General features: G+C 38.3%; 1 protein-coding gene across 10 annotated transcripts in view; it reads left to right on the top strand.

Annotated features, from left to right (window-relative positions):
* Pcdh15 (protocadherin related 15) overlaps positions 1 to 13776 on the top strand; it is a 1435070-nt gene that overhangs the window by 554970 nt on the left and 866324 nt on the right. For all 10 annotated transcript variants that reach the window (XR_008219809.1, XR_008219808.1, XM_052744717.1 and 7 more), the window contains exon 3: positions 967 to 1015. The gene's annotated coding sequence lies outside the window, so the exon portion shown is untranslated. The remainder of the gene's footprint in view (positions 1 to 966; positions 1016 to 13776) is intronic.

Below are 13776 nucleotides of genomic sequence, written 5' to 3'. Positions count from 1 at the left end.
GGTCGGTAATAGAAATTTCATCTCTTCTCACCAATATTAACTCGTTTATTTTGTCCCAAAACCAAAGAAGCACATTTTATGTTTTTGAGTATTTGAAATAGGAGGTTGGAAAAATGGCTCAGTGGTTAACAGCACGTGCTGCTCTTAAAGCATGAGTTAGATTTCCCAGCACCCATCTCAAGCATCTCACAACTGCTTGTAACTGTGGGTCCAGGGGGTCTGATGCCTCTATCCTCTGCAGGGAACTGCGCACATGTGCACATATCTACAGACACATGTGAATATACATATAACTAAAAATGTTAAATGCAATAATGAAAAGATATGAAATTAACATAAAATAATCAACAAATCGATTATTTGACTCAAAATATGTTTCTCTCTTCCTCAAAAGATAAGAGTCTGACTTACATCACCCTTGCATTTTAAACAAACTATACTATGTCTGTGTATATGGATATGGACATTTTTCCTGCATGTCGCTTTATTACTCAGGTGTGGCTAATATATTACTCAGGTATACCTACTGTCCAATTCCAATAAAGAAATCTAGTTCAACAAATCTAACCATTGTCCATCATTTCGATGCTTCCTTTAAATTTGAAGGATTTCAAATTTCAAATGGAACCAGTATCTGGACCTAAAAGCAACTGAAAACAAAACTAAGTGAATATGACATTTAGCATATGCAACACCATTCACTATCTCTCTGTCTCTGTCTCTGTCTCTCTCTGTCTCTGTCTCTCTCTCTGTCTCTCTGTCTCTCTCTCTCTCTTGCTCACACACACACACACACACGCACACACACACACTGAGTTTCTGTTTCTGGTAACTTGTAGGGCCACAAAAATATATCAGGCCCAGAAATCATAAAGAAATATTTAAGAGTCTGCAATCAGTTTCCTATTCTTTCATAATCTTCCAGTTTGCAAATGTCTTTGACTTAATGGTTTCTTTTTTTTACAGGGACTTGCGTTGTCATGCTCTGAATGCACCCTCAAGCTCTATGAACAAGGTAGGGTCAGCTGTATTTTACATTTAGGTAAAAATTTCAAACTTCATTGGTTTTTAAAGTGAAGCTGTATCTGTGTTTTGTATGTTGTCAAATATTGCTGGTTGTTATCCAAGTATAACACTGAAAACACAGTTAAGAACCATGTCTGTTTCTATTGTTCTTCTTGATATAAACTGTGTGAAGCAAAGTTAAAGTGTTTACAACAATGACTTTCTAGTGAAATATCATATATCCACTGTAATGTAGGGGTTGATTGATCATCAACCTATATGTCATCTATCATCTGAATATCATTTATCTGTCATCAATAATCATCTATGTATTTAATCCTCTGTCTATCCATTCACCTATTATTTAAGTATTATGTTTCTACCCTTCTATGTATCATTTATTTATCATATATATATATATATATAATTTCTCTATCACATCTATATTATCTATCAATCATCTATCTATTAATCCACCACATCATTGTCTGTATGTATAATCTATCTCTCCAACAATATTATTTATCTTAAAACATCTATTATCTATACATCTACCATATGTCTATCATTTCTCTACCATGTATGTGTTTACTAGTATTTGTCTATCTACATGTATCTAAAGAGAGAAGAAATAAGCCACATTATGAATTTCACAATGGTATAAAAAAAAGTCCAAATTTATGGTGGTGTGTGTTGACTTTAAAAATATGTCTCTTAGATCTTTAAAGGTTTTAATTCTCAGTATTTAACTTTTAACTAAGTTGGGAAAATATTGGCATTTATGAAAATGAATTTGGTTATTCCCTGACTATAAGTTAATAATATATATATATAGTTTTTCAAGACAGGGTTTCTCTGTGTAGTTTTGGTGCCTGTCCTGGATCTCGCTCTGTAGACCAGGCTGGCCTCAAATTCACAGAGATCGCCTGCCTCTGCCTCCTGAGTGCTGGGATTAAAGGCGTGCACCACCACCACCCTGGTGATATATTCTTTAAATATTTTTATATATCATAGATAGAAAAGCTTTAAGACAAAACATTTTGCTACATGCCCTCGCTTATCTGTGCCTTCTTCCATGTGTGGAGAATCTCATTCAGCCACAGTTCTCTCAGTTTTCTTCTTGAGTAACTGTAAAAAGGAAAGGAGGGAAAGAGCAGGTACGAAATGCCACCATTCATGCCCCGGTGTTCGGGAGCATTGAAAGAGAGGAAGGTTTTGGATAGCTCTTCCTGAAGTAATGGGTTTCATTATGAAGGAAAATCAGATCCACACAATTGAGCTTCCCTGTTGCAAGGGAAGCTGGTTGTTTCTGACTCTCAATAAATCAAGGCTTAGTATTTCAGCCATGCTTTTGTAAGTTAGTTCTCATCGGAACTTTCAAAGAAGTAGACATCTGTGCAGAAGAATCTGGAATCTTTTCAAGTTTTGGGTTCTCGTCTGTTTCTCTGTGTTTGCCTGTGGATTTGGAGGAGGGGGTATGAAATTATACATGAATGCTTTATGATTATATACCTAAATGAGTATAGAAAAGCTAACTTCAAAGTTAAGTAAAAAATAACTCCTTTGTATCATGCTAGTTGTTTTGTTTCTTTAAAAATAATGTTCTGTGCTGTTATATATTTTGGGGTTTATTCATCACCAATGTTACATATGTTTCTACAAAGTAAATAGGTATAATTTTTTTTTAAATCCCTTGACTAAGTTAGTTTAATTTCTTGTGATAGTTCCTTCAAAATAATATAGACTAAATATTCTTTTTATCCTTGAGTTAATGAATGACAAGAGAGAACAAAAATGTCTTTCAATTAACACACACACACACACACACACACACACACACACACGAAAAAAAAACAAAACAAAAGAAAACAAAACAAAACAGAAGCTAACCAATAATTCCTGACCATGGCAAGTAATGCCTAGAGGCAAAGCTCTCTTCTTTATGTATTCATTCTAGATCATCATTTATAAAACTGTGCCTGTTGTGAAATTACTCAGATGTTGAACTTGTTCCCAGCCTTTTAGGTCATTGCCAGTGTCTCAAAATAAGATCACTTGATAGTCAGCCCAAGGCTCATGGTCCATCTTTTGTAATCTTCCAGCTGTGTACTCAAATGCCTGCCTCTTCCAACTGTCTGAATGGTGGCAGTGGGGTATTGGCAATCCACAGATGTGTCATGAAAACCCACAAAGGGAATAAACTTATGGTTTCTTAATGCTTAGCCGTGATTTCTGACTTTCAGGAGAAGACTGAGGAGCTGTGAACACACACAAGCAGAGTGCTTAGTACCTGCCTTTCCTCTACCTTATCAAGACAGGATAGGATGCACTCTGCCTATTTTTATTGTTCATTCTAATAATCTGCCCTCCTGTATCTATTTTTATGTATGCCCCATATTTAAAAGATAAAGGCATGCAATTCTGTTTTCTTATCTGCATATTTATTCGTGATGCTGCTGTCAGCATGATGAATATGTATAGATAGGTCATTGCAAGATAGTTTGAGAATGATTGAGACAAGAAAATGCCTAGTATTCTCAGTAGGCAGAAAATGCAAAAGAAATCTGTTGGTTGCATTTGGTATTCTGTTCTTTTAATCAGTGCTAGTAAGAGAGACTTTCAGAACTTTTTAGAATACTTAAAATTTCTTACTTCTTACCAGCAAGCCCAAAGGACATTAGCCATACACAAAAGCTGCCTGAACTGGCTGTTTTCATATCTATGAATTTTGTAAATAACGTCTCACTATATAATCTGACCTCATTTAGGTGTGATTTTTATTTTCTTTCTGGAACTTGGTTTCTAGTTGTCCATTCCTTATCTTGGTTTTAACACATAAAATAAGTTCACTAGATTGTTGCTTTTATTAAATACTGCAACATGAATAGTCCAAGGGCAGTTATGCAAATTTCAGAATGTTCTCATTTTTCAAAACTTCAGGCCAATCTAAAATACCATTTAATTCAGTATTTTATTTTATGCTTTGTTATATCTTTACTTTTAAGTCTGGCTTGCCAATATTACCTTCACATTGGCTTAGGATGCTCATAAAATCGACTTCTGTGTTCAGCTCTATCTATATCAACCATCATGTTAGACTTGGAAGGAGCCTGAAATGTGAAGTCTTCTCTTTAAGACAGCATGGTCAAGCAAATCTTTCCCACCCTTGTCAAAGATGCCCTATAAACACTCAACTATTATAAATTTCTTATCAATGGATACATTGTGAATGCCCTTGATTTTCCCTTAACAATGTGCTGTGTTAGCACACCCTTTCTTGCCAAGTGTCAACTTTCTGGTAAGAGGAACCATATCTCCCTGAAAGAAACACAAAACCACAACTAATCCAAGTGTTGTGAATGCTGCATGCTCAACAGAGGTAGCTGCCTAAGTCATTTATGGATAATTTAGTAAAAGAATACTGTATGAGTAGTAAGCTAGGGCATTTGGTGCTGTGAAAGTTTTTTTTCCCAGGGTCAGAATATGGGGCTGTCGGGAGAGGGTATTCTGTGACAGGCAACACCTGAAACATTGATGTATGCTTTGCAAGTGATTAACTTCTCATGAACTCTCATATCAGAAGTTGCCTATAAGACTCTTGAGATCACTACATCTTTCCATCATATTTTGCTATTATAAATATGGATTATAATATTTTATACTTTTAAGGAGCTATTTACCTGTCATTTTATATAATAAAAGGAATACAGCCTACCAAATTTTTATGACATTTGTTAATCCAGCTTAATCCTTAATCATAATCTTTATTATTTAACTTTATTTTTATTAATATTTGTGTGCTTTCAAACATAAATGCATGCACACACACACAGAATCAACTCACACTGCTCAAATTCAAGCCGCTCAATGTCTTAAGTCATAGCTATGAATACTGGGATCAAATTCAAGGTACAGCTGCTTCCATCCAACGATGAGTCAATGATCAACTACATTATACTGAAAAGACTTCACTGAAATATGTAATAATTAGTAGATTCTATTATAGCCAGGGACTGTTCCATTTCTTCTCTTGAGTGCATATAATAACACAGTTTCTAATTTCTTATGACGTTTCTGTACTTTTCTGTCTTCTTATGGACTACTTAGAAAAAAAATGTGCTCTATTTTCCATGTCTATGTCAAGTTGGTGGTTTTTTTCTAGGATGACTACATGTAATATATTTGTTAGAATGGGATTTTTAAATAAATAAATTTATTTACTTTACATCTTGGTTGCAGTGCCCCTCCCTCTTCTCCTCCCAGTCCCCCCTCCCCTCTCCTTCCCTCCTCCCTCCCCACATCCACTCCTCCATTCCTATTCAGAAAAGTGCAAGCCTTCCACAAATATCAACAAAACATGGCATATTAAGTTGCAGTAACAAATAAGAACCTCCCTTGTATTAAGACTGGGCAAGGCAACCCATTATGAGGAGTAGGGTCCCAAAAGCCAGTAAAAGAGTTGGCGACATCTCCTGCTCCCACTGTTAGGAGTCTTACAAGAGGACCAGGCTACACAACTGTCACATATATGCAGAGTGCCTAGGTCAGTCCCATGCAGGCTCCACTGTCCCCCTTTACCCCGGCAGATGACTGTCTAATCTACTCCAGGGTTTAATGGTGACCGTTTGGGGCTGATCTAATTCTTGTGCCTTTCAGTGGTTTTTTCCCCCGCTTCCTACCTTCTGTGTTTCTTGGCCATTAAAATTTAAAATTCCAGGAAGAGATGGCTTTCATAAGGCTTCTCATTAAGTTTCTCTGGAAATCCAGTTTTTAAAATGTGATCTTCTTTAAATGAGGGACATATTCTTTTATAATTATCTTTTTGTTTCCACTCTCAACTTGTCTTCTTTTCCTTTAGATTTCCGTCATCTATAGGTGGAATGTTCTAGATCCATTTGTGTCCATTGCAATATGTTTTCTTTGTTTACTGGTTTGTCCTCTTCCCCTTTCTTTTTATTTTGGGGAAGCTTGTGTGCAGTTTTTTCTTTACTGTATGTTATGTGCCCCCTTTTAATGCCATTTCCTGTAACTTTGAATTCTCCCATGTTTCCTCTCTGATCACACTATCCTATGAAGTCACATGTTCTTACAAGTAGATAGATCACAGTAACTTGTTGCCAAATTAAACATACACACACATATATATGTATATATATATATATATATAAATGAACCCAACCCTATATTGAGCCTTTTTATTTTATCACCTATATGGAATAAATAACTAGATAAACCACTCTAATTTAACTAGCCAACTGGGTGAATGTCAGTCTGTCTTAGATTAAACCTACTTCAGTCTTTTGTTGACCACTTTCGATGGCTTCTTTCACCCTCAAAAAGGTGCTTCTTGGTATAGGGGCCTGTGTACATTGGGCAAAGGAAAATGATAGTCCAATATGCCATTACTAAAACCTCAAAATAGTGTAGAGAGTGTACGGGCCGTAGGCCCTGCACTCTGTCTCTTCTTCCATGGGATATGACTTCCCTTGTCCCTCTGGCCCATACCATCCACCGTGAGAGTCTCTGTGGCTTGCCTTCTTGGTTAGGGTGCAATACTTTCCCACACTGCAATTATGTCCCCATGCCTATGACAGATGAGGCATGTGTTATCACCTTCATAATTACCTGTCCCTGCTACAAAGAACTGTGATGGTCCATTCATTAGCAGTATTCTCAGCTACAAGAATATCAAGGAAATGTAAAGACCCCAAACGACTAGGTAAAAGGTAAAGTTTAGGATGTTGCTATTCCTGGCAGTAGCAAACCTAAGTATGATGAGGCTTTCGGGGTCTCAGATCTACATGCAGTATAAGACAAGGCACTGCCAATTGGGGATGTCACCCTCCTTTGCATGTCTCCCTTCTCTGAGTTTTCGCATGCATGCCTGTTCTGTCTCTCTGATTTTTCTCATACTAAGAAACACCAAGCTGTTATGTGTTCCCCTCCCTCAGTTACGGGTGGCCATTCTTCTCATCTTAAGCAAATTGCTGGATCTGAACCCTATGGACTCAGTTGCACTTATGCAAATCAAGTGTGGAAGCCAGAGCATTCTCAGTGGCCTGGCTCAAATGCAAGTGGCTCACAGGCCCAGATGCCTCATTTCCTTAGAAACTAAAGTCTGCTCTTCCCTCTGAGAGCAAGCATTCCCTTCAGAATATATCCCAATGTTTTCCAGGTAGTCTGACATTCTACATGGATTAAGAAAGATGGTCCAGTACCCTGTAGCTTGAGAGCAACTTGTAATTTTCAATCACCCTTTGAATATTCTGAAGCATTAGGAATGCATTTTTCTATATTATGATGTATTGTTGTCTAGCTAAGTACTTCCAGTGTAGACTATCTTCCCTCAGACAATGTTTCCTGCAAATTTGCCTCTCTCTTTGCCTTAATCATCCTTTTCACAGGAGGCAATGGTTTCACAGCATCCGTATACAATTTGACAGAAATAAAGTTGTGTTTTACCCTAGATAGATTTCCTACAGTTTTTTTTTCCTCAGAGAAATAGGACAATTGTAGATGCAGATACCTTGACAATGCTCTAGTATAGCTGTAAGCCCCCACAGCACCTGGACAGCTGTGGCAGGCCAGCCACAGTATGTTATATAATGACAGAGGGTATACAGATATTTGCCAGCTAAACCCAAAGGCACCTGTCATGGTGGGCTGCCTCCTGCCTATTCCAGGGTCTCTTTGAAGGCTCTAATCTAATGAAGAACCTGTTAAAGTTGGATAAGCCCTCTAAGGAAGGTTTTCTCCCAATAAACCATATAGAACATACAGCCCAATACTCCTCCAATGTTTCACCATCTTTATATTAATCATCAAAATTCCATGTAAGGTTCAGTTCACTATTGCCATTCAGAGAGTTTGCATTATTATAAAACTCAATGAATTTTATATCCTATTTAACATGTGTGCCTTGCTACTATTTTGATTTTAGCTGCCCACCTAGAAGTTTAGCACAGTAATATACCTTATAGTTCTTGGATATTTCTGGTGTGCTACTGACTCTTAACATACTATTTAAATGTGTTCAGTGGTGAGATGGTTTCTCTCTTGTATTGTACTCGTTTAAAGCTTGTATCATGTTTCAAATTCATTTGCCCATAGGCATTGAAGTTTTAATTTTGAAATTCTTTACTAAAATGGATTAATTTTAATTAAGATTTAAATTTTCAAAGTGGGCTCTTACTGTCAAGCCCAGAGTCTGGCTTCAAGGTTGAGTGTAGTGTTGAATATATGGGCCTTTCTTTGATTCTGTGTATTCTATCAGTCAAAAGAGTTTTAGAAAGGGAAATGATTTTGCAAGGAACATTTCCATTTTTATCAGTCATTTAATAAAGTAAAGACATAAAAGTTGTGTGACCTTTACACAATGACCTTCACTTCAAGATATTAAGTGTTATGGACCTAGAGTAAAAATATACTATTTAAAATAGAAAATGATAATCAATAATACTCATCTTCTTAGTAAGTAGAACATTATTCATTATTATTTTCTATTTTAAATAACATAAAGAGGCTGGAGAGAATGGCTCAGTGGTTAAGAGCACTTGCTGATTTTGCCAAGGACCTGGGTTCAATTCCCAGCACCCACATCAGGGGGCTCACAGCCACTTGTAACTACAGTTCCTGGGGATACAAAAGACCTCTTCTGGCTCTGTAGGCATCTGCATGCACATGGTGCACAAATATACACTCAGTCACACACACACACGCAGTTATTAAATAAATAAAATCTTTAAAAAAACTAATAAGTGTTCACTTGGTAAATTTAATATATTGAAACATTATCTAATCTAAATTTGTCTCATTTGCCTCCATGAATTATCAGAACAATTTTCTATGGCCCTTCATGATGATAGACAAGGAACACTTTTAGAATTCGTTTCTGCTTGGTTATCATTATACTGAAGGTAACCTGAGTGTAACTATTGTGTGGTGAGTTCTTGCTCACATATTATATTAACCAGTGTGTTCCTAGTTTTTCTTAACTTGATACAAACCTAGATATTCCTGGGAAAAGAGAGTCACAACTGAGAAATTACCTCCATCTGATTGGCCATAGCAAGTCTGTGGGGCATTTTCTCGATTACTGATTAATGTATGAAGACTGACCCAGACTACTATGTGTGGTCTCACCCATGACAGATGTGCCTGGGCTATATATATAAGGTTACTGAGCAAGCCACAAGAAGCAATCCAGTAAGCAGCACTCCTCCATGGCCTCAGCTTCAGTTCCTGCCTCCAGGTTCCTTGAACTCTTGCCTTAGTTTCCCCTGATGGTGGTGTATAACTTGTAAGAAGAAATAAACCCTTTCCTCTCCATGTTGTTTTAGGTAATGATGGTTTATCACAGCAACAGAAACCCCAACTTAGATACTCAACATCCTAAAAGTCCTGCACAACAAGCATGTTTTGTCCTCCATGTATGAAGAAGCACAGTTGGACCAGGGCAGATAATTGTTGCTGCACAGACATCTGTCCACCTCAGGGATCATTACTCTCCAATTTTATTTTACTGACAATTAACAGTTGTAATAGTAAAAATACGGGAGGTATCAAATTTTGGGAGTCATCAATTCTTCAACGAGTCAGATCACTGGTGCATGTTACACATAACCAGAGTATTTTCCAATATCGGTTTATGCTACTATATAGGGCTCCATGAAGTAAATCATCACCAGTAACACAGCTTGTAAAGTCATCTCATGGAACATTTAACAAGACGGACCATGTTGGAATTGTAACTCATGATGCAATTGAATGGATTCAAATCAGTATAATAATCAAAGGAAAAGAGGCTATCAATTTCAGAGTAGGGGGAATGGAAGGGATTGCAGAGAAAGGGACATGGGAGGAGGCTCTGGAGGGAGCAAAGGTAAGGAGAGAAGTGATGTAATAATATTTTTAACTAAACATATAAAACTAATAAAGAAAAATATAAAAAAAATTCAAATCAGACTAGAATATGAATGGTATCACTTCCAAATCATATGGATTCAGAACGTGTGGGCAATCTCTGAAGATGCCATGGTAAACTGAACCTGGGGTTTTCTAGAAAGAACTGAAGAAACACTTAACCCAGTCAGGTAGCAGATGAAAACGAGAACCTGACAAGGTGCTCAGCAACATCAAGGGAAGCAGCTTGGATCCATCTGGAGATTAAATGGAGCAGCTGTTGGTATATCCTAACACCATCACAAACAACTCATCTCATGGAAGAGATGAGACCATCCAACTGGAGTGATCAAACGCAGAGACTCTGCCTATCAGGTTTAGAAGTTCAGCAGAATTGAATTGAGTTCAGAACTGTATATGAAACTCCTTATCTTTCTGTTTTGCTCACTCCCGTGGAGACAGGAAATGTTCATGGCTAGCTCTGCCCCTACACATTTTCTTTTCTTGCACAGGATCTTGGAAATTTTGCTAAGTCTCACATTCCAAACTAGCATGTGTGAAGCAAAGTACATCATGATTTTTTTTTAATCGAAATGGTTATACCCTTTTAAAGATGTATTTATTTTTTTGGTTGTGTGGCTATGTACACATGTGCAGGTTTCTTCAGAGACCAGAAAAGGGTGTTTGATCTCCAGGCACTGGAGTTACATACACTTGGTAAGGGCACATGGAACTGGTGTCCAGTCCCTTGCAAGAACAATATCTGTTCTTAACCTGAGCCATTACTCCAGCTTCAAAATAGATCAGATGTTTAAAAGAGAACAAAGAGGAAGGAAAAGTTGCAGTTACTATAATTAGATCATCTCAGGGCAGATGATCTCTGCCACAAATAACCAAAATTGTAATAGCCCTTGGGAGTCTTTTCAGGTGTAGAAATCTAGAAACACAAGTTGGATATTTTTCTTAAGTCAAATAATACTTATTGAGAAAAGTCTTAGTTTCCTCAGCTTAAACACACACACACACACACACACACACACACACACACACACACACACAGCTTAATGAAGTTGTATCAATGATGAAAACACTGTTTGATTAAAAATATAAAATACGAGCACAGTCTCCTATTGTGAAGGGACAGACAACACTGCTATTCTTGTTGACTTTCATTTAAGCCTTCATATCAGTTCCATTGAGATTTCACTGCAGTGACCTGATCATGATATCGAAGACAGAGCTATGTAATGTGTGCCATTGGACCTCAATTCTGCACCTAATTTCACATTAAATTTAATGAGAGGGGAGGAAGAAAAGGAGAAAGGAGGTTGTTTATGGGTATTTATGTGTTCATTTGCTGACTATGTTTACACAAAGTGATTCATCTCCCTCCAGCCTGCAAAGTGTTGGAAATATGTGATGATTGAAATACTTCCAACTCTGTAGTAAGAGATGTACAGCTGAAGTGGCCAGGAGGAAAACACCACAAAAACTTCACATTTTATCAACAGCATTTTGTCATTTGCTGGGCTATTCATCTTCTGGTCCATATGAGCTGTTTCATCAGAAGTGGAATCTCTTGTTCATTTTTTCCCACTGAGACCCTATTGCCAAGTACGTTGTGTGGAATAGTGAAAAGCCAACTGTACCTTGAGAAATAATGTGGTATTCATATTAATGTGACATACATGACAAACATGAACATATATGATGCTCATGTTAGTCTGTAGTTGCTTTTTCTTCCTTCTTTCCTTCCTTCCTTCTTTCCTTCCTTCCTTCTCTCCCCCCATCCCTTCCTTTTCTCTCTTTATTTTATTACATCCCAACCACAGTTTCCCCTCCTTCCTCTCCTGTCAGTCCCTGGCACTACTTTCCTTCTGCTTCCCCCTCCCCCCACATACACTCCTCCTCTGTTTCTGTTCAGGAAAGCAGAGGCCTCCCATGGATATCAACAAAACATGCCATATCAAGATGCAGTAAGACTAAGCACTTTGCCTTGTAGTAAGGCTGGGCAAGGCAACCCACTGTGATGAATAGGGTTCCAAAACCAATTAAAGAGTTGGAGACTGTCCCTGTTCCCACTGTTTGGAGTCCCACAAGAAGACTAAGCTACAAAACTCACATATATGCAGAGGGTCTAGGTCATTCCCATCCAAGCTCTCTGGTTGTTGGTTCAGTCTCTGTGTGTTCCTATGAGCCATGTTAGTAGAGTCTGTGGATTTCTTGTAATGTCCTTGACACCACTGGCTCCCACAGTCCTTTCTCTCTCTCTTCAACAGGATTCCCTGAGCTCAGTCTAATGTCTGGCTGTGGGTCTGCATCTCTTACCACCAGTTGGTGGATGAAGCCTCTTTGATGACTATTGGTCTAGGCACCCATCTATGAGTATAGCAGAACATCATTAGGCAACATTACATTGACTTTTCTTCTTCAGTTATGTTTGGTTCTATACTATGTCTCTGGGCCATCCAGCCTCTGAGTCCTGGCACTCCAGGCAATACCATGGGGTGGGTTCACTCTCTCATGGCATGGTTCTGAGGCTTGACCAGCCATTGGTTGATCACTCCCACAATCTCAGTGTCACCCTTACTCCAGCATATCCCATAGGCAAGACAGACTGTAGATTGAGGGTTATGTGCATGGCCAGTTCAGGGCTATATGTCCACTATTGCTAGGACGCTTATCTAGGTTATTTTTATATATTCCTTGGAGCTGAACCAGGTTTCTACCTCATCCTGCAATAACCCCCTTTCCAGTCTGCTGTAGCTGGAGTTTTCTCTCCAGGTCCGCCAAGCCCTGGCAGTCCGACAACCCACTTATAAAATAAACACACAGATGCTTATATTACTTACAAACTGTATGGCCGTGGCAGGCTTCTTGCTAACTGTTCTTATAGCTTAAATTAATCCATTTCCATTAATCTATACCTTGCCATGTGGCTCGTGGCTTACCGGCATCTTCACATGCTGCTTGTCATGGTAGCGGTTGGCAGTGACTCCTTCCGCCTTCCTGTTCTTTCTTTTCTCCTCTCTGTTAGTCCCGCCTATACTTCCTGCCTAGCCACTGGCCAATCAGTGTTTTATTTATTGACCAATCAGAGAAATTTGACATACAGACCATCACACAGTGCTTCCCTTTTTCTTTTCTTTTTTTTTTTTTTTTTAAAGAGGAAGGTTTTAACTTTTACACATCTCCAAAGCCAGCTTGGTATATTTGGGTATTTGGGCATAGCTTCTCTTGCTACTTCCTGCTGGAGGGGGGTGCTGTATCTTATGGGGACACAAAGAAAATTTTAGGATTATGGAGTAGTCTGTGAGGGTGTATCGTCTGAGCCAGTTGCTTTGAAACAGTTCTGGATGTTGGATCATCTGGGCCTTGGTGTCATTGGAGACCTTTCAGGGGGTCTTGGTCTGTCAAACCTGATGTATCTTAATTTGGAACAAATCTATAGCCTCTGGCTTTTTGTGGAAACAAAAGCAGAGCCTCCTTTCCAAAGCAACATATTCTTACATCCAAATTTTGAAGTCAAGGTACCTTTAAAATATACATTTTGGCATAACTCAACAGCTTTTGCAATCAAATGTTTTTCTTCAGTTACAAATATCAAAGAGAACATAATCCAGATTCTCCATGTGGTAGCCATCTTTACCATGAGCCTATTGCTTTAAACTGCAGCATTCTAAGACTGAAATGGCTCTGTGGCTGCTGGCTTTGCCCATTTCAGCTTCCCAACATGGCGGTGGTCCCTTTACCGCCAGCAATGGGAGCCATCGTGGGTCTATGCTTCTATTTAAGCAGTGTGTAGCCCAGAAACCTCTTTTTGTTTTGTACTAGTAAAGGCTAAATCCACCACGCAGCTTAATGTGCCAC

The sequence above is a fragment of the Peromyscus californicus genome, unplaced genomic scaffold, assembly GCF_007827085.1.
Source record: "Peromyscus californicus insignis strain IS unplaced genomic scaffold, ASM782708v3 Scaffold_19__1_contigs__length_69161282, whole genome shotgun sequence".
NCBI lineage: Eukaryota > Metazoa > Chordata > Mammalia > Rodentia > Cricetidae > Peromyscus > Peromyscus californicus.
The sequence above is the reverse complement of the archived record's forward strand: the minus strand, read 5'-3'. Positions and strand labels throughout refer to the sequence as shown.